Source organism: Rousettus aegyptiacus, unplaced genomic scaffold (genome assembly GCF_014176215.1).
Source record: "Rousettus aegyptiacus isolate mRouAeg1 unplaced genomic scaffold, mRouAeg1.p scaffold_m13_p_3, whole genome shotgun sequence".
NCBI classification, from domain to species: Eukaryota; Metazoa; Chordata; class Mammalia; order Chiroptera; family Pteropodidae; genus Rousettus; species Rousettus aegyptiacus.
In genome coordinates this window covers 163,263,230-163,284,123 of record NW_023416306.1, presented here as the reverse complement: position 1 = coordinate 163,284,123, position 20,894 = coordinate 163,263,230, and the positions used below count along the sequence as shown (strand labels likewise).

Genomic DNA, 20,894 nt, shown 5'->3' with positions numbered 1-20,894 from the left:
ATACACACAAAAAAGAAATTATGGCCATTTACTTGTTGTATTATTTTCTCAATTTGAAGCACTTGAATTCCAGAGCTCTTAAATCAAGAGGTTGAATTCCTGGCATTTTAAAGTAGACCACTTGAGTAAGCTGTTTAAACCATTAGAATGGCTTTTTACAAAATTCACACATTTCTCAGATCATTTGCTCTTGAGATTTACTTAATTGAAGTTTTTGCCTTTTCCTTTTACTTCAAATCAAAATGATTTCTATAGTTAAGGAAGTTTTAATTTTATTCCTGTGGGGAGAGTAGATTTCATCTTTTAATCTCTTCCCCAACAGGTGAAAGAAGGCAGTTTTCCAAAAACCTGACACAGTGCACCCACCATACATGCTCGTGTACTTAGGATTTCAACTCAGACTTCTCCACCCCCCCACCCTCAGCCCTGCCCCCAGCATCATATCTGTAAATACAACATTGCTACATCTACATGTTCAGGGTTTCAGGCCCGTATCAACTCAACTCTGTCTTTGACTAAAGCCACCCATCAGGGTAGAGAGAAGATGGAGCTAGGGAAAATATTAATAATGAAGTTACGAAATTGTTCTGCTGGGCATTTATTATAGATCATTTGTTTCTGTTGATGGAAAGCAAAGTAATACGAAAATGCAAAAGTATGGAGGGTGAAGCTAAAATCAAAATTATCTATTTGCATAAAGTGTCTGTTATACATCAGTCACCGTAATAGGCCCTGAGGAAATAGCAGTGAATAAGTTACAAACAGCAATGAATAAGTAATAAGATCTCTCCCCTTCTGTGTTCTGTGACATATCTTAATGGGAAGACAGAAAACAAACAAATAGAGAAACAAGTTTGTAATGTGATCTCAGATGGGGATAAGTGCCATAAAGAAGAATAAAGCAAGGTGAGGGCAGAGTGGTAGTCATAGCATCTTATTTTAGGCAACGTGGCCAGAAGAGGCCTTTCTGAAGACTTGACATCAGGACCAATGTGATGAGAAGCTACCAGTCATGTTAGCATCGAGGAGAAGAGCTTTTTAGGCAGAAGGCAAGTTCAGAGGCCCTGAGGCAGGAACAAATGGAGTTCGTGGAAAGAACAGCAAAGCCAGTGTGGCTGGCGAGGAACGAGCAAGACAAAAAAAGGAATTGGGAGTGGTAGGTAGAGGCCAGATCATCAGAAATCGTGAAACAGCGACTGGGTTTCATTCTAATGAGAAAGTATTGGAAGGTTTTGAAGAGGGGCAAGGCTTAATCTGGTCCACTTTTTATAAAGATCACCCTGGAGAGTAGAGGACAGGTAGGTGGGCAGTCGGCAGGGGGCCTAAGAGTGGGCTTCAGGTACTGTTGTCCTAATCTAGATGAGGATGAAGGCGGTTTGACCAGGTGGTAGAGGTGGCCAGACATGGTTGTGTACCATAAACTCTTAGAAAGCAGAGGCCTTGAATATATGTTCTCTCTCCTTAACATAATTCAGGCCTCTAGTATAAGCTTATTGATTTGTCTGTTTAGTTGAGCCTAGAAGTAAGATCTAATTTGACAACTTATAGTAATTCTTTCCTAGCCTTTTCTTGCTTTCCTAGGTTCCAGAAAGCTCTGCTACCAACCTAATTTTTAAAAAAATTTTTTTACTTATCAAAGTTTTTTTGGTCCCCAGGTGTGGGTATGTAATAACCTTTGGCTAGTGTTTGGGTAGGGATGGGGCAAAGAGGTAAATTGCACTTTTCGATTTCATTGCAGTTATCATACTTACATTTGGTATAGCATTGTAATTTACAGCAATTATTTTATTCATATCACTGTTTTTGCACAGGAGATTGACTCTTGATAGATGATGGATGGTTGGACGGACAGACAGAAGGGCAGACTGCCGAATGGACGGATATTTGATAACTGGAAGGAGGAAGGAAATAAGCAAAGTCTGTTCTCTTCTCTTGTCTCCTGAAATTGGACGTATGAATTGGGAGGAGTTGTTATTATTCATTTAACTTGATTTTCTCAGTAATCCGGATTTGAGCTTTTCCAACCATGCCTTCCTTCTCTTTTCTTTAGTGGTACAGCTCCATTCCCCAAACAGCGCAGTCAGGAGATGAGGGACTAAGACAAGATGCTCCCTGCCCACCCTCTGTATCTGCCCTTCGTTGGGGCTCTCAGCTCACTGAGTACGTGATGGTACAAAACCCATCGTTTCAGGGTACAGAACCTGCTGTAGTGCAGACATCCAGGCTTGGAGGAGGACATGCCCGGGAAAGTTTTTTTCTTTTAAAAAATTAAAACAGTTAAAACATAAACGGTAGTTTTCAGTGATAGCCCATTAGTATGAGGATGATGTAATAAGAAAGACCATTGACATTTTGGGTTTGATGATAATAGTGAATTTTGGGGGGATGGTAGTTTTATCGAGATAGGATTCATATATACTCTTAACGCTTACAATTCAGTGTTTTTTAGTGTAATCGTAGAGTTGTGCCACCATCATCACAGTTTCAGAACTTTCTCATCACCAGGGGGTGGGGGGGAGGTGGTGGTGGTGGTGCGGGGGCAGGGGCGCAGGGGAAGAATCCCTTTAGCCAACAGCCACTCACCCAAATGATGACTTATTTAATCAGTTGGCAGGTCATGAACCTATTGGAATTTGAGCTCTGAGCCTGAACATCGAGAAAAAGTACCCATGAGCAAATGGGATGGGGGGATAGGGCAGGTGGGCTTCCAGTGCCCTTGCTGCTTGCAATTTGTCTCATGGACTTGCTATCACTGTTGGTGTCTTCAGGAGTTTGTTCATTTGACCAAGCCGCTTACAGAGCACACACAACATGCAAATACTGAAGCATTCTACTGCCTCCCTTTTGCCTGGAAATTCTTTTTTTTTTTTTTTTTTTTTTCATTGACTCTCTTTTCCAGATGATGGCCCTGGTGGATGGAACAGCCTTCTCCTGTATTTCATAAGTGGCTTATCACCCTGAGGCTGAGGGACTCTAAATAGAAAAACAAAATGTATATAGCAAAAAAAAAAAAACTCTCCATTTAAAGAGAGGGAAACTGCAGAAACCAAGCTCCTGTTTCTATCTTTATTTCATTCCTTCCAGTGTCTTTTTGAAGCACTGTAAGGCCAGGAAATTTTAAAATGAGAAACTTACAGTGAGTGTTATTTCTCACTTTCAAACAAGGAAAACATTTCTGGCCCTAGGGTATTTTGTGCCCGGAAACACTTCTTTTCGTATTTCGAGTTTCAGGGTGAGGATTGTCAACCCTTGGTCAATAGATCAGTGTCACATTGTAAAGATGGAAAGAACACAGATCGATGCCCACCTGTGTACCTTTCGCACGTGCTTCTGAAAATATGTTATCATCAGTGTTTCCTTTGCCTGTATTAGTGTTTTAGTATTTCTTTGCTGCATGAAAACTTAAAAAGACCAAAACTTAGGTTATTTATTCCTGCTGCTGCCTTCAAACGAGCTTTGCAACTTGAAGCCCCAGTTTGCCGTTCTGCAAAATTTACCTCGCAGCATGTACTGTGTGTTCCATAGTACAGCCATCCACCTGGCAAACTATATCTCTGATGTTTTCCATCTTCTCATCCGTCCCCAAGAATATCAGCTCGAGAAGGCAGGGACTTTTTTGTTCATTGCTGTATACTAGGCTTTTAGAACAGTGCTCGGAGGGTGCGGAGGCTTGGTTAATAGGGGCTGAAGGAAGTGAACTTCCAAGAAGATAAGTAAATTCAGGAAGTTGAGCTTAGATGACTGGGAAGGGCCCTTCTAGTTTTAGCATTTGAAGGTCCGCGCCAAAAGCTCTCTCCCAAAACTGTTCTGACACATTTTTGTACATGTATGAAGGATAACTGGGTTTTCACGTGCTCTAATCTTACTTTTTGGTATGTTTGCCTTCTCTATAATCTTAAGAGGAAAATTAAGTCTGGACATCTTACGTGTAGCTATAAGAAGGCAAGGTAAATGGTTTTTCTTTATAGTCTCCTTTGAAGTAAAATTCTTACACACATCTTATCCTGAAGGGCAAATTTCTGTGTGTGTGTGTGTGTGTGTGTGTGTGTGTGTGCGCGTGTGAGCGAGCTTACATATTAGCACATGCCCAGACCCTACTAGAAATCAGACAGCAGACCTAAAAGAAGTATAATAGGTTTGCCTTCTCATACCCTTCACACTTAGTAAGGTTTTCATGACAGTTCGTAGGTGAGCTCTGAATGTATTTAGCCATAGCCAGATTCCTGTGTCTCTTTGCTTACTGAAGGTACAATATAAAGACTTGCAGATGACATTTGTAGGTATGGCTTAGACAAGGGAAAATATTTGAAAACTCCTGGAGTATTTTGGGAACTTGTCTTGGGATGCATTTATATTATAAGGTCAAATTTAAGGTCAGGAAAGGCCATTAACAATAGACTATATTTATGTCTAAGAAAATATTTTGTCTTTTGCAGAAACTTGACTTCAATTCGCCTGGTTTCTCGGGGTGATTTTTGCCTCAATTCTGTATAAAAGGTATTTCTGGGTACCTAGTTAAAATTAACTGCATGTTTCTACTAGTTGACTGCGAGTTGGGCTTTGTGAGTTGGTTTGTCCTCATTCCTCTGAACCTCTGTTAGCATTGTTGCAGAGAGAATTTCCTGTGTAGGCAGGGCTGAATATAGCTTTTTATTGTTTTCAGTCTCCTGCGAGATGGCGCTGAGGGGAGCCCTTCTGTGATGCGCCCCGCAGAGTCCTCACGTGTCCCCCCGGCGGGGGCCGCGCAGACGCAGCAATGTCTAGCGTCTCCCTCCGCGTGGCCGGGTGCCGCCCGCTCGTGGAGTTCCCGCACCTCCGCGGGTCGTGCAAAGTGGCAAAAGTAGGTGGTCGAGCTAATTTTTTCAGACACCGTTATTGTGATTGGCATTGGTCATTTGCTTCTTCAGTTGTATTCCATGATGTCAGATTTGCTGTGTTTACCTGTAGAAGATGGAAAACAAACCCTCTTAGAAAAGGGCAGCGTTATTATGTGTTCATGAAGTCATAACACCGCCTCGTTGTCTATGGCTGCAGCCATCTAGGATGCAGTCTCGTAAAATAACACAGCGAGGCTGGTGCTTAGTAGTTACGAAAGAACGTACATGGGTTGTCAAAACTATATCTAGGTTAAAACGCGTCGCTATACTCCCAGCTCGCCTTAAAAGAGGCTATTTATAATACAGTGCGGGTTTTTGTGCTGCTTGCATTGTATGCATCCTGAATGAAGAATCAGCTCCTTAAAAAGAACATTAAAAATAAAACCCATGTTGTAGAAATCTGACTTCGGCAGCCAAAAGAGATTGCCGGTGCCGTAAAGGGCTGCGCATTTCCTAAGGTTGCTCAGATGCTTCCTCTTGGTTGTAAGATAATTTGGACATGGCATCTGGGCCTTTATTTTATTTTTTTTTTATTTTAATGTTCTGGATATGAAAATGCATACATATTTCCTAACAATCACTTGGCAGGCCCTGAGGGGATGTGAACCCCCAACCTCCTAGGAGGGAGTTTGTCTCCTCCCCTTTTCGAGTTGCCCTCACCCCAACCTGTGCCCCATCAGTTTCTGGCTTCCTTTGGGGCCGTTCTACTTCTCTCTCCCCCATCAGGGGGTAAGACTGGTTGAAGAAACTCTTATGTAAGGTATAAATGATACCTCAATAAAGCTGTTAAAAAAAAAAGGGCCCCGATTAATGGACTGTGCCACCATTATGTGAATACTCTTAAGTGGTTTTAAAAATAGCTCTTTCGCTAGACTGTTTTGGTTCGGGGTGTGTATTCTTGGATTGTTTTTATAATTTTTTATGCATGGCATCGATAGGAAAATGTAGAACTCTTACAATAATACATGCAGTATTTAGACTGGATACATTGCTTTCTTCCCTTGCGTTGATTTTCTGACTTTCTCCTTTGCTTTTTTCCCTGGTACTTAAGCGTCAAGTCTCGGGCATGTTCCCGGTGTAATTGTTGATTAAGTATTGCATATCCCACGATGATTATGAGACGATTACTGTATTCAGCTTTTAATCTTGTGAGTGTCAAATATTTTACTTTGATGGTGTCTTTATTATTATTATTATTCATAGCTCTTTCTGTCTGAGTAATGCAATCAGGCAAAATAAAGGTAATGCCACAAATTCAGCATTTTTAAAGTAATTCTTTCTCTCAGAATGGAAAGTGCCACCTGCAGGCCATTCTCAAGCGCTGATTGGGATCTGTGACAATGGGATTAGAAAAATTTTAGGCTTCTTTTGGTTGCAAGTAACAGAAAGCAACTGGCGTAAGGAGAAACAGAGATAAAGACCTGTTAGGGGCCAAAGTTAGGGTCTCCCAGGACAAAGGCCAGCCATGTAGAAGGCTGCCTCAATGCGTCTACAGCCATGCCACCCTGAAGAAGCCCGATCCTATCTGATCTCGGAAGCTAAGCAGGGTCGGGCCTGGTTAGTCCTTGGATGGGAGACCACCTAGGAAGACTAGGTGCTGCAGGCGTAAAAAATAAAAAAAATAAGGGATTGTAAACTGACAAGGTCCTTGCAATCTGTGAAGTCAGCCAAGGGTTGCCTCACCTAAAAAATACACACACACACACACACACACACACACACACACACAGCTGCCGAAAATGCGGGTGGCACTCGTGTCTTCTCTCTCCTTCCTTCTCTGTGTCCTCTGTGTTTCCTCAAACACTGTGCATGGTTGGTGGGTCATCTGTAGCTTTTAAGCTAAATATTCTCTGTGGCAGAGAGTATCCCAGGGGGCCTGGCCATCTTTCATTCTCAGTTCCCAGGAGCAATGGGAATCCTGACTGGAGTAACTGAAGTCATGTGACCACTCTGGTTCAGTCCGCTGGTCCAGGAGAGCAGGTCGTGAAGTGAAAACATGGCAGCCAGGGCTCTCCCCATGAGTGGGAAAAGGCAGCTTCTAGAGAAAGAAGCTGCTTGTGAGTGGGCCAGCACCCCCAGGATGGATCTGTTTGTGTTTTCTGGTGAGGAGTCTTCAGTTCCTCATCTAGCCTTCCGTTAGAACCCCCCTCTGCTCCAGACATCATTCTAGAGCATCTGTTCCACGGGCCAGAGCATGCGATTCTGAAAAGAATCCCCCGAACGCTTAGCTGGATGAAAGCAATTAGTAGTACGACTAACTCCAGTTACCATATCCACAGAACCAGCAGACTACCTGGTTCTTTCCTTAGGTACTGATGTCCCTATAGAGGAAGAAAGTGAGGTTAGACGGTAAGCGTATCACCTGACGTCATATAGCCAGAAAGCCAGCTGACTTGTTCCAGCTCCAAACTGCACAACCAGGCGTGTCTGCCCCAGCCACTGTGGAAGGTTTGTAGAGCGTTTCCACGTGCCCGCAGTGGCCACTAAAAGGGTGTGTATGCAGTAAATGAAGAAGTGGATGGGTAGATGTTGGGCCTGAAATAGAAAATTTCCTGTGCGTGGTCCACGTGCTGAGTGATACGTATGCACATAGTGAGGACTTAACCTTGGCGTGAACGCGCTACGCAGAAACCTAAAATCCGTCTAAACATTTTGGTCGGGCCTCGAGCCATAGGGCATCAAGGAGTAATGTCATTGTTTTACTTTGCGTAGAGTGTCACAGGGATAGAGTTCTGTCTGGCCCGGCTACTGTCATTCCCTAGTCGTCACTCAAAGGACGCCGGTGCCTGTGATATGGGGAATGGCGCTAATGGGAAAATTGAGGCTTATCAGAGTCAGTGCTGCTAACCCAATCACAGAGCTAGGGCGGTTGGTATAGTTTCTCCAAGAGTGATTCTTGGCGTCAAGTATTGAGTGAGGTATAGACAATTAGACTGCCTACGCAGATACCGCAGTGAGAAGAGCATGGCACTGGGAGCGGGGACCTAGGGGTCAGGCCCAGCCTCACCACTGGTCTTCTGGAGGACCCCAGGCCAGTCACTGTCCACAGCACCTCTCAGGCGCCTTTCTCTATTATGTTAAGGGGGGGGGGGGAGCGAGGGGGGGATCAAAGTACAAAAAAAAAAATATGTAAGGAAAAGTAAGCCACCCTCCTAGCAAAGAAATACAGCTCCCTTGTTCCCTCTCCGACGTAACCAGCATGACCAGTTTCTTACGTGTCACTTGGTAGCCGAAGCCGTTACATGAGTGTGTGCGCCTATTCGTGCAAATGGGGACACACCGTGTATGTCATGGTGACCGTGAGGATTGTCCCGCATCGGTGCCTGCAGAGCTGTCCTCCTTTCTGTGGGCTCCAGGGTGTCTCACAGGTGGACGCTCCACTGGACTGAAGCGGGCCCTGGCAGTGGACGTTCCACAGTGTTGCAAAGTGACTTTTTGTGGTTATTTGTTTCCTGAATTGAGTGAGCTTGGAGGCTGGTTGTATTTCTTTTTCTTCGTCCTCTGCTCATTTTTTTCCCCCTATTGAATTGTTCTTTTTCTTACTCCACCTAATTTTCCAAAGAGACAGTGATCTAAGTGCCGGTTAGTCTGTCATTAGGAATATTTTAGTTTGGCACGAGTGATCCAATGGATGTTTGCCAAGAAGTCTGGGTACCTAGGAAAAGGCCCAGCTCCAGCTACAAAGGCCACCTTGGCTTACCTTGTCCCTCTCCTGCTCCCCAGAGTTGCTGAGTGGGGTCATTCCACGTTCCTCAGTAAGCCTCAGACTCGGCTTTTCGACGCTTGGCAAAGGGGACTGTCTGTACCACGCAAGGTGGGGCTTGACTAGGTTTTGCTGGGTGGACAAGAGAGAGCATAGCATTGTGGGACAAGATTGTCTTTGGGGTTGGGTCAACTCGTCCTCTAGACATCGACCTGGCTTCAAACCCTCTTGGCTCCAGAATTTACCAGTCAAATGACCTTTTCTGGCTCTCCATTTCCTTACCTCTAAAATGGGAGTAATAATAACACTGACGTTGCAAAGTTGCAAGCAGTAGAAAGAACATATTAAAGTATTAGCATGTGACAGGTTTCCCGTGACTGATAGCTTCTAGGGTTAGGGCCATTGTTACAGTTGTTCTGTTACTGTCATCATCATAAATCAAACAAATGGCAGTAGGGGCACAGGCTAAGGCTGAGCATTTGCTTCATGAGCCAGCCATGTTACACTGGATTTCACCTTCATGAGCCTGTTCCAGATGATGCAGTTGGGTCTGTAGACCGGTCGCCTGCACCTTCGCAGTGACGGCTGATTTGCGCCAATGTCTATTTCCTTGGTCTTGTGACTGTCGCTTTCCTGCAGGCCTTGTGCCTCTGTTGCTAGACACAGTCCGTAATGCCATCCAGGGTTCCAGCCTTGAAAAGAGAGAGTGACTTGAAAGGATGCCACTTCTAAGTGGGAAGAGGTAAAAAATCCTCTTCTCCCCATCCTCCCTCTGCCCCCTGAAGTCTGAGGCACCAAAAAAAAAAAAAAAGGTCTTTCTCTCCGCATCCCTTAAACCTAATTTACAAAATTAACAAAGGAAGATGGATGAACTAAAAGAAGACTCCCAGAGAAGAGATGGGAGCCTCCTAATCGATTCCCACAAAGCTGCTGGTTATTGACAGGTAGGAGACTTGCCTGCTTGGAGATCCAGGTCAGCTCGCTGGTTCCGGCGGCTCGACAGGAAGCACTGACCGCGCCTGGCGGGGAAGTGGAATGAATCACGTTGGACTGTTAACACCTCTCATTCATGGGTTTCTGCCTTTTCCTCCAGTTGAGCATTCACAGTGTCTTTTTTCATTTATAATTGTTCATTTTAAATTTTCATGTTTGCTGTAGCTGGGTAATATGTTCAGTACTGGCAATCTGCAATTATCTTGTCTCTTTGTCATTTCCGTGGCGGCAAGGGTAGTATGCTAGACTTTTTCCAATAGCAAGAATTTTAATTTATAATTCTTCTCAAAACCGTTTAGAAATTGATACATTTTACTCACACTCTTGATGTCATTGAGTAAGTGCTATTTGTTATGCTCAGAAATGCCCAATATTTTGGTTCATTCGTTCAGCCTGCAGTCACTTACTGAGCATCCACTCTGCATTAGGCGCTTGGGATAGATGTCTAAATAAAATAGACAAAAATAAAATATCTTCCATTTCTCTGTGTAACTGAAGGAACTGCCCAGGTGACCCCTAAAGCCACTGCCTGGCTGGTGGCAATGAGCGTGTGTCCTCTCAGCTGCTAAACAGTTGTCCATTCTCAGCACTGTCATAATGAGGAATTTGGTAAGAAATTAGAAGCCAGCGACCTCATTAAAGTTATTATTTCACATGAAAGTCCCCATATATGATATCGGCAGCTGAGACATACTTGGAAAACATAATAATCTAAAGATTATCAGATTAGTTCCAGACATCCCCATGATCTGTGTGCAAATTAAATTAGAGGTCCATCAAATTGATCCAGTGAAGAAACAGGGCTGGAATTTAGGAGAGACATGTTCTTACCATAGGAACCAGGTAAACAGAATGACAGTTGATCCTGCCTGAAGCCACGTTCCTCAGAGGGAGGTGCCAGCACCCTCGCTAGAAGCCGATCCCAGGGCTGGACTGCTCTGGTGCTATATAGCAGGATGGGGACTAGGGTCCTGCCAAAGACTAAAGGTTCTGCGGAAATGGAGTCACAGAGGGTCCCCCTGGTGGGTTCCGCTGAAGAGCAGCTCTGAAAGGAGAAAGGATTCAGGGGCAGTGAAGCCGTTGGAAATGCGCTATCTGCAAAGGTGTGTGGATCGAGTTCCCCGTATTCGCTCAGCAGCTTTTTTTTTTTCGTACCCGTATAATGTGCCAGAGTGTGAACCAGGTGGAGGCCCTGCCCATGTGGAGCTTACATTTAATGGAGGAAGGAAGACGGACAGGACAGACTGATGGACAGGTAGCCAGATGTGACGTAACATAATGTTGTACAGCTGTAAGCGCTGCAGGGAATTATTAGGCGGGGTGGAGGAGCAGAGTGATCGAGGTCTTGTCCCACTAATCTTTCCTTTGCTCTCCTGGTTCTTCTCAACGTGAGAAGAAAACATTGGGGGTGGGGACAGTTTTTGTTTTTTGTTTTTTTGTTTGTTTGTTTGTTTTTTGTTTTTCCCAAATCAATCCAGGGCTTTTATTTCATTGTTAAAATATCACAGATAGGTCTTGTGAACCACCTGGCATCTTGTTCCTGTAGCTGGACGACTTGGATCGTATTCATCAGCCTGCCGAACTGTTCCTTTTTCAGAGACAGATACTATCCAGAGAGTTTCTGATATTCTTGTCTTTAACTGTTGTGGCTTGCCGAATCAGAGCTGCTGGATTTGTTGCCAGTTCAAGAATTAATGCATCTTTCTGGGCTTGTGATACTGAACAAGCAACACCTGGCCTCATCTGAACCCTGCGGATGTTTTTGGCCAAGAAATTTCGGATTTCAACAAGAAACCCGGTCTCCTGAATCACAGCATTGACGAGGCAGTGAGCCTATGAACAGGAGCCCAGTGTGACATTCTTGATTGTGTTCTGTCCATGACTATGATAGTGACCAGTAGCCAGTTCTTTTTTTTTCCTCACCATTTGTCACCCCAGAGCCTCTTCTTTCTCTTTCCAGGGGGACCGAGTTCTACATTGATAGGATTGAAGTCACTCTTCAGGGTTTTTCTGGGGCCCTTCACAGTAACTGTGTGTATGTCTTCAGAGTGATGTCGACACTTTCTGGGATGTCAACTGTCTGATTACTGAGAACGGTTTTCCTCCATGCAGTAGATTCGGCAAAGAGTGGTTTTTATTTTTTAGCTAAACCTTTTGAGGTAATTGTAGATTTACATGCAGCTGTAAAAAATAATACAGAAAGATCCTATTGTACCCTTTACCCAGTTTCTCCCAATGTAAATCTTGCAAAGCTATAGAGCATTATTTATATATATGTGTGTGTGTGTATGTGTGTGTGTGTATATATATAACTTTTATATATATCTATAAAATTCTGTATCTGTTAAAAAAAAAAGTCTTGCTAGGGTTTTGATAGGAATTGTATTAAACTTGTATATCGGTTTGGGGACAAATGACATCTTTACTATATTGGGTTTTCTAATCCATGAGCATGTTATGCTTCTCAATTTATTTAGATCTGCTTTGATTTCTTTCATTAGCATTTTATAGTTTTCAGCACACAAGTTCTGTACATGTTTTGTTGGATTTACACCTAATTCATTTTTCTTGAACAATTATAAATAGCTTTTTTTGTGTATTTTGGTATCGGCTTACTCATTGCTACCATAAAAGAATACGGTTGATTATCCTGAGACCTTATCGAATGAACTTATATCAATTGATATGATCATATTATTTTTCTTCTGTATCCTATTGATATGATGGGTTACATTAATTGATTTTTAAATATTGAACCAGCCTTGCATGCCTAGAATAAACACCACTCAGTCATGGTCTATCATTCTATCCATAGATTCTTGAATTATATTTGCTAACATTTCGTTAAATGATTTTATGTCAGTATTTATAAAGGATATTGGTCTGTAGCTTGCCTTTTTTGTACTGCCCTTAACTCATATGCTTTCTTCTCTCCCCCTTTCGAAGTGTTCTAAGGTTTGTCTTATACTTAATGTCTAGCATTTTTTAGCTGTGTTTAATGGGAAGAATAGGGGAAAATGTGTCTCTCTCACTTTGCTGGAAGCAGAAGTCCTTTTTGGATGGTCAGTTTTTAGGTATACTCTTAAGCAGCTGTATAATTTGCTACCAGAAGAAAAGGAAATCTTGAATTCAGATCTTAATGAATAAAAAATTATTCCAGGTTACCATTGTTCAACCTGCTGGATTCTAAAAGAAGCTGAACAAAGAGATTTAGGCTGAGCAAACAGCATAATGACATTAGCTGTTCTGTATCACTTCCCGGACTTCCCAGCAGAAGAAAGACCCCGTTAGGGTCCCCAGAGTGTCAGGGGCATTAGACAGTCTTTTTCCCCAGCCAATCAGCACACACCAATGGAGGCCTTTTGATGAACTTCAGTCTACTGCTTTTCCAACAGCATTCATTTAAATTGTACTACCTGCAGGCTGTTGGTAATACCAGATATTTACGAAAAGGTACTGTTGCATGCTCTTAGTTGCCCGTCATAGTTATTAGGCAAATTGTTGCATGTCGGAGGGGGCCTGAAACTTGGGCCTGGGGAGAATTTGTCTTCTATTGTAGACAGATGATGATAACTGGTAGAGAAGTTGGTTTCTCAGAATGTTAATTGAGAATCTCTTTCTGCGCTAAAACTGATATATGTGGGGTATACATGGCCGGAATTGCCCTAGGTCAGCTCCCAGAGTCAGGATGCAGTGCTTAGCAGTGAAAAAGTTGAATTTTTCAGAAAGTGGAACTTCTTAAAGGCTTGGAAGTCAATCTGCTCAGGGAGCTTGCTAAGCCAAAAGGTTGCAAGTGTCTGTATGGCTAAGCACTTTTAAGTTTTGGAAGGAGGGGACATTAGCCACCCTATCAGGATAATTAAAGGCTCAGCTTCTAATCAGCACATGCAAACTGGGGACAAGTGATCAGGGACCTCCTTCTTCTAATTTATCATTACCTCCCTATGGTACGCTAGCAAGATGCTAGACTTCTGTAACGTGCCAGAATTCTCACTGGTAAAGGAGGTGCTGGCCTCTGCTCCTTGTGGCTCCCATGTCCAGTCACCCTGTGACTGTGACCAGACTTTACATAAGGACAGCTTGCAGGGTTGTATGCTCCTTCTCAGCCGAGAGCCAGGGGACTGGCAACTGTACCCAAGAAGGAATGTGGTTTACTGAAGCAGGTGTCTTTAACCACCTCTTCTGGGTGCAGTGACTGAGGGAGAAGTAACCCGTGCTGTCAGGGAGGGGTAGGCAGAGAGAGTACAAATGACCACAGTTCAGGTGTTACCAAGAAGTGGATAGAATGCCATCAAAGGTCAGAGGCAGGTGACTTGGCTTCCTGATGGTGAAATTTCTACTGGAGCTTTGAAAGAGAGTAGGGTTTCAGCAGCCTGGGGTAGGGGTGGCGCTACTGGCCACGGGGACTAGATGGGTTAAGATGGGAAAATGTAGGCATGTTCTGGGGAGAAAACTCCGCTTTCCTCACAAGCGACATGTCACCTGCCCAACCATTGGAAATAGGTATTTTCCCCCATGTGACCATTAGACCCATAATGCCTTTCCACGTGTTTTTCCTCGTGCTTTACCTGGAGTAGGCTTCGGTCATCCCCTCACGCATTTATGCACCTGAGTTTAGTCTTCAAAACGTGATTACCTAGTGGTATGGGTTGAATTGCAGCCCCCCCCCACGAAAGATCTGTTGAAGTCCTCCTGTCCCCAGTCCCTGTGACTGTGGCCTTATTTGGAAATAGGGTCTTTGCAAATGACCCTAAGAAATAGGGCGATCCAAGTTCAGACGGGGTCATTAGGGTGGGCTCTGATCCAGGGTGATGGGTGTTCGTATACGAAGGAGGAGCTTTGGACACAGACAGCACGGGCAGAACACCATGAGGTGACAGAGACAGGCGGGAGTAATACAGCTGCGAGCCAAGAACCCACTCGGGATTGGCACCCCCACCTGGAGAGGCAAGGAAGGATCTTCTCCCACAGGCTTTGGAGGGAGCATGGCCCTGCTGACCCTTGATTTTGGACCTCGAACCTCTAAGGCTGCACATTTCTGTTGTTTTAGGCCCTCTGGTCTGTGGTTCTTTGTTATGGCGGCCCCAGTAACTAGTATGTCTGGGTTGTGCCCGGCCGGTACTGTGAGACTTCAACTTTGATTCTATCCCGATGACCTTAATTTATCAGGGAAGTGCAGTCATGTCTGTTAAAAGTCACGTCGGTGGCTAGTAGGTGGTTTCTGCAGGGGAATCTGACCATCAGAAGAATGCTTCGGTTTTCTGGCCTGTAGGCTGAGGTCTCTGGGCCCTTCATGAAGGACAGTGATTGGGTGAGGGATGGAACAAGCAGGCCTAGGCCTTTTCCGATTCCTCCAGGGACTCCCCAGGCACAGCCAATTGCAACATGGTTCTTGTTAGAAAATTAGAGCTAGACTGGAATTGTAGGGGTTTAGGGCAACGGGCTTCAGGGTTCCCTTATTCTAATTCTTGACAGATGATAAACCGCCTTGGGAAGCACGTGATCCATTCAAGTTCACTCAACTAGTAGCCAAATCAGGACTTGAATTCAGATCTTATATCTCACATCCAAGATTGCTCTGTGATTTTTAGGGACTCTAAAAATCTGTGGTTCTGATTTTTTAATGTTTTCTTCCTGGCACAGAAATTTAATTTATGCCTTTAGGCTATTTTATATTTACTGGGGTTGGCTGGGGCAGAGGGATTTTAAAAGAGATAAAGCAAAAAGGGGAACATGTTGACCTTCAGAGAAGGGATTCGAAAGAATATGTTTATGTGGTTTAAAAGAAAAAGTCCCATGGATATTTAATTTTCCTCCATGTCATTACAAAAAAAAAAATCTATTCTTTCTCCCTCTTAGCATCAAGTGGATGGGAAATTTCAGTTTATAGCTTCATTTGTTGACCCATCCCACCCAGGTATTGCGGAGTGTAGAATTTATCAAATCAGCAGCTATTATATGACCTCAGACACCACCAAGTAGCACTCTCAGCCTCCTTCCGACTTTCCTGTCCTTCTGTTGGGTGAAGTAGAGCCACTAATGTTATTTCAATAGATTTCAGCTTTCCAGCCCAGCCCTAAATCACGAGCATGGAATGCTGGGTAGATTCATTATGGCAGCAGCAGCGCATACACGGCATCTCGGTAGCTTTAAATCAATATCTCTCCTAAAGGTTCCGAGGGATGTCATATCCCAGGCACATTGCTTGCGTGACCATCCTTTGTGTTGGGTGTCCTCAGACGAAATTTCTATCAGTAAGACATGAGGAGGGATCAGTTTGCTTGGCAGCACACAATGAAAGGAAGGGGGGGGGTTGTTATTTTTTGTTGTTACTGTTATTGTTTCTTGGGCTCCTCTCACAAAGAAATGCTTTGTGGCTTTCAGAAGTCTCTCAGTGCGAATGCTTCCTGTCATGAGTGATCAGTGTCCTGCCATTTTGAAATGGCATAAGTGGCTTCAGCAGCCCGTATGAAATTATCATTGCACGCCAGGCGCTGGAGACCGGCCTCTGGGAGAAATTGACGCCCTTGTTTTCTTTGTTCCTGTACATCTTGTAATTACCGGTGCGCTGTCACTTTAACAAACTATCGCCCTGCAATGGGGTTGCGGCTCCCAGCGCTGTGGAAACGCAAGGTTAGAAGAGCAGAGACTTTTGTTGATGGCGAGTAAGTGCGATCAGTTAAACCAGTATTGAAAACTGGTTTGCACAACTCTGGGCGGCTCGTGTTACTTCCGAAAAGATGAGCGCCTTTAGCTCTCGTTGGCACAGATGCAGCTGAAGTTGCATCAGGACCTTGGTTATATAACCTTTCCCGGTTATGTAATTAAGGGTCCTGGTTTTTCTTGCCCTGGTTTAACATCAGTTGAAACAGGAATAGACGATAGCAACAGTTCATGGTCTCCTGGCATCACCAAGACAGTAATTTTATTGATAAAGCGCATGGGTCTCTTGGTTGTCAGTAATACCGTATGTAGGATGAACTACGTTTAGGTGAGCAGTTTGTGTTTGAAGAATATGAACTGAGTTTCAGACACATGTATCATCCTACAGATGATCAGTTTGAAAAAACTAACCTTCAGATTCTGACTTACAGGAACCTTCTGGTATCTGCCCATATCTCTAGCTGGTCAGAAACTTGAAGCAGACTGAGGTAGGGGGAAATGCAGTGCGGTAGTAACTGTTATGGCCGCCATGAGATGGCTCCTATCTTTCCAGACCTGGCTCAGATGCAATTAGGAACCTACAGCCTAAGGGCCAGGAAGATTCTCTTGAATCACTGAGTTTACATCCTTCTGAAGTGGCTCCTAGCACTTGCTTCCATCCTGGCCCCCTCCCAGCTCTTTCAAATGTAAATAAACTCTGTAGCCACAACTTGCTGTTCCCCCAGCCAGTGGATTTGAGCAGACCTCTCTGTCCCCCTACTCCCATCTTCCTGGTCTTGGAAGGGTTATGGAATAGGCACACCTGCCCCCTGCCGCAGCTCAGAGGCACCACTAGGTAGGCAGGAAGAGTCCCCAGAACAGAATTCCTTAGGGCAGCCGTGCTATGACTTGATCTCCTGTCTCCACATGCAAGCGTTCCATGTCAGTCCCCTCCAGGGCCCCGGTACCCCTACTGTGCGCTGGGACCTGCTAAACGCTGCTGGTCCTCAGGAACTGCTGCCCATGTCCTGCTGACAAAACTCTAGTCCACAGAATGGCAGAGGGCACACTTTTCACTCTGCTGGGCGGATCTGATCAGACCCCCACTTTGCCTCCCTCTCAGGCCCCTGGCTCCTTAGCTCCTGCCACCTCCCCCACCACCCCACACACACACCCCACCCCAGGCCTGCACTGTTTTTGACTCCCAGAATTCCATGTGACCAGTGAGGCTAAGAAGTCATGCTAACATTTTCTTTCTGCAAAACAGTAATATTTTGCTGCAAATCCTTCCTAAAAAGCCAGTACTGGGGCTGTTGATCATTTCAGTTTTCCTCTTTATATTCTCGTTTCGTATGAGATTTTTCCATAATAAACAGGTACTCGTTTTTAATTGGAAAGAAAAATTATTTTAAAATACCAGTTTGGGAGAAAGGAAATAAAAACAAATCCTCTTTTTGGTTCAGTAGAAAAACCAGAGCAACAGAATCACGCAAGATAAATTGATGCAAACGCGTGAGGCAGGCTCGCTTCTCCTCATCAGGTAGTAAATGGCCTTTCACAGGTGAGATAGTGTGGGACGTCATCGTCATTATCATCAGCCTCAAGTCCCAATATTTTTATGGAGCTGCTGGGTGTGTGCCACTCCAGGAGACACCGTGGGGATTTATGGCAAGGTTGTTGGGAGGCTCGAATAAGAAAATAGATGTGGAAATCCTTTGTAAATGGAAGCTGTTATTTTCAACAAAAAGTAGAGAACTTTGATCTACATTGGCACACAAGTAAGGATGTTTATACAGTTTAACATAAAGACATGGCTTCTAAGATCTAAAAAGTTCATTCGTTCATTTAATAACTATTTATTGGGGCCGACTGGGCACCTGGCATAGTTCTTGGTGCTTGGGATTCGTGGGGAAAGGAAACAGACATAAATCCTTGCCCTCGTGGAGGGGGCCTTGTGAGGGAGACAGAAGAGAAACAATGAATCTACTAAATAAAAAAGTAGTTATCAAAATAATAATAGTAACTAAGACTTAAACAGTGCTTACTTTGTGCCAGGCATGCTTCTAAAGCCATTTACATATATTTAATCCCAAACCCCCTATAAGGTAGATATTGATGCTCCTTGACTTACAGTAGAGTTACTGGTATCGTTAAGTTGAAGATGCATTTAATACACCTAAGCTACTGAACTTAGCCTGGCCCACCTTAAACACCCTCAGAACACTTAGCACTAGCCCACAGTCGGGCAGAAGCATCTCACTGCCAGTGCCCGGCATCACGAGAAAGTAGCGTGCCACATGTTGCTAGCCTGGGTAAAGATCAAAATCCAAGCTGCGATTTCTACCGAATGCTTATGTATCACTTTCTCACCATTGTAAAGTCGAAAAATCATAAGTTGGAGACCATCTATACTGTTATTAACCCCATTAGGGGAAAATGACCCACACAGAAGCGAAGCGATTTGCCCAAGGTCACAGAGCTAGTAATGCCGGAGCTAGAATTTAATCTCAAGACAGCCTGGCCCTTCATCACAGAGGTTGTTAGCAGGTGATGAGCAGGTGGGAAAAGGAACAGAGCAGGTACGGGATCGTCCATTCATCAGATTTTCTGAGTGCTCTGTGCCTGGCATCGTGTGTCGGATGCCTGGGATACACAGATGCAAGGGGCATTATCCCTGCAGTAGGTCAGGGATCATGGTCTCCTGGGGAAAATGCGGGTGAGGGGACACAGACATATCAATCAGCAAGCCGTGTGACAGTGTGGTGGGCTATACCTTCCTCCTTGGCTTGCTAGGACAGCATTGGTTTCCATGACACCTGTTATGGGCTATTGAATTCATGGTGTCAGTTGCCTTACTTCTTCCAAAGGCCATTCATCAGTGACAGCATACCCTCTCTCTCAGCACAGAGCCACAAAGCCTGGGCCCTTGGCCGTCCTGAGCTGATCTTTTCCCATCTGCATCCGTAGGGTTGGTCGAGTTTCCCTTGACGTCATTCTGTTCATTTGGTGCCTGTGCTGGTAGCTGTTACTCCTTTGATCTGCCTGTCTCCTTTCATCTCTCATTGACCTCGGCGAGCATCACACAGAGGACAACCTTTAGCATCCTTCTACCTGTAGCTAGCCCTGTGGGTGGTCCTCCATCCTAAGCCTGACTGAGGACTAGCCGGGGAGAGCACATGCCTCTGAAAGAAAAGCCCTGGGAAAGTCAGCTCCTGCTCCCAAGGGCGCAGTAGCATCTGCTTCCTGCCCACACAGCAGCCTGCATGCTCCTGCAGCCCGTCTTCCTTCCGCGACTAGAGGGTCGTTGCAGTGTGCACCTGAGCAAAGGTGGATCCCGGTCGTCCTTTTTCCTCCGACTTATGTGATCCCTTAGCCACCAGGATAGAAGGGTGTTCTGGCTGCTGAGCTGCTGTAAACCCATGCTCGGAGCCGAGAGTCACAAGGGCCTAATAAATCCTCTGGTGCTGCAGGGTTTGTGTGTGTTTTGGGGTTATATTTGTTGCTCTACCTCTGTGGCTATCAGAGTCCTTGACTAAATCTAAATTGCCTTTGCCATTGCTCAGGACTCGGGAGATTAGGATCGTCATCAGGGACTCTCCCCTTATCTGTTTTTGTCCCCAGGGTGACCACTCTTGCTTCTTTCCCCGTAGACACCAGTGCAGGAGAGTTCTTAACTGTCATCATTAACACCCATCATGTGACAGGTCAGGACTTCCTTCCCCTCCTTGGGACCTTTGATTGAATTCCCTTCTTTAGGCCTGTGGCGGTGTTTTGTTAGCTTATCGTAGGGCCCGGCACTGTGCAAGGCTCTTTCCTGACTATTTCATCTGTTCCTCACAGTAACCCATTTAATGGTTGAGAAGACACAGGCTCTGAGAAATAAAAGTAACTTCCTCCCAGGTACACGGCTAGCAAGTAGTAGAACAAGGACATAAATCCAGATGTTTAAATTCCAGTTTGTTTTCTTTCCATTGTATTCCCACAAAGGATGTTTGGAATTGAAAGTTTCTTTCAGGTGTTGTTATATTATTTCAGAACGAGTTTTCTTTTGCGGGGCAATGAATTGAGCCTGTCCTGCTAAACACGTCATTTTAAAAAATAACTTACAACACTTCCAGCTTTCTACAAACCATGTTTTGGGGGTGGGGTGGGGAGCGGCAGGTTACCCATTATTAAACCTACTAGAAGAAGCAGGATTGAAGATTTTCTTCTAATAAAAGAAATTGTTTTCTTTTCAAATCTATACTTTTCTATTTAAGCCAATTAAAGATGATGTGGTATCAAAATAATGATTATTATACAGATGAAGAATGAAACAAGCTATTTAAATTCATATTTCGGATGGTGGGAATGGGCTAGCAGGTGATCCTTATGTACTGTGACCTTGTTCATTTCCCAGACATCACCAGGCTTTGCAGTAGAATTCATTGACTAGACAAAAACAGGTTCATAACCTGTTGTCCAAGAACATCTCGGGGCTCATTGACAAGTTTTAGAGCGCCTAACAAATCCCTGAGATTATATTCAAAACGTGTGCCTTACTGAGCTTCTCTAATTAGAGATTCCTTCCTTTTCATGAGATCCTCAAAGGACAGCATCATCGCTGTATCTGTCTGCTCTGTTTCATGACAAATTACCCCAAACAGCAGCTTAAAGCGACGTATTTTTATTATCTCGTT

General features: G+C 44.4%; 1 protein-coding gene and 1 pseudogene across 11 annotated transcripts in view; both read left to right on the top strand.

The window, feature by feature from the left end:
* The window catches only part of FOXN3 (forkhead box N3), a 349,057-nt gene that overhangs the window by 263,847 nt on the left and 64,316 nt on the right, over nucleotides 1-20,894 (top strand). The window lies entirely within an intron of this gene.
* LOC118600999 lies at nucleotides 6,365-6,483 on the top strand (annotated as a pseudogene).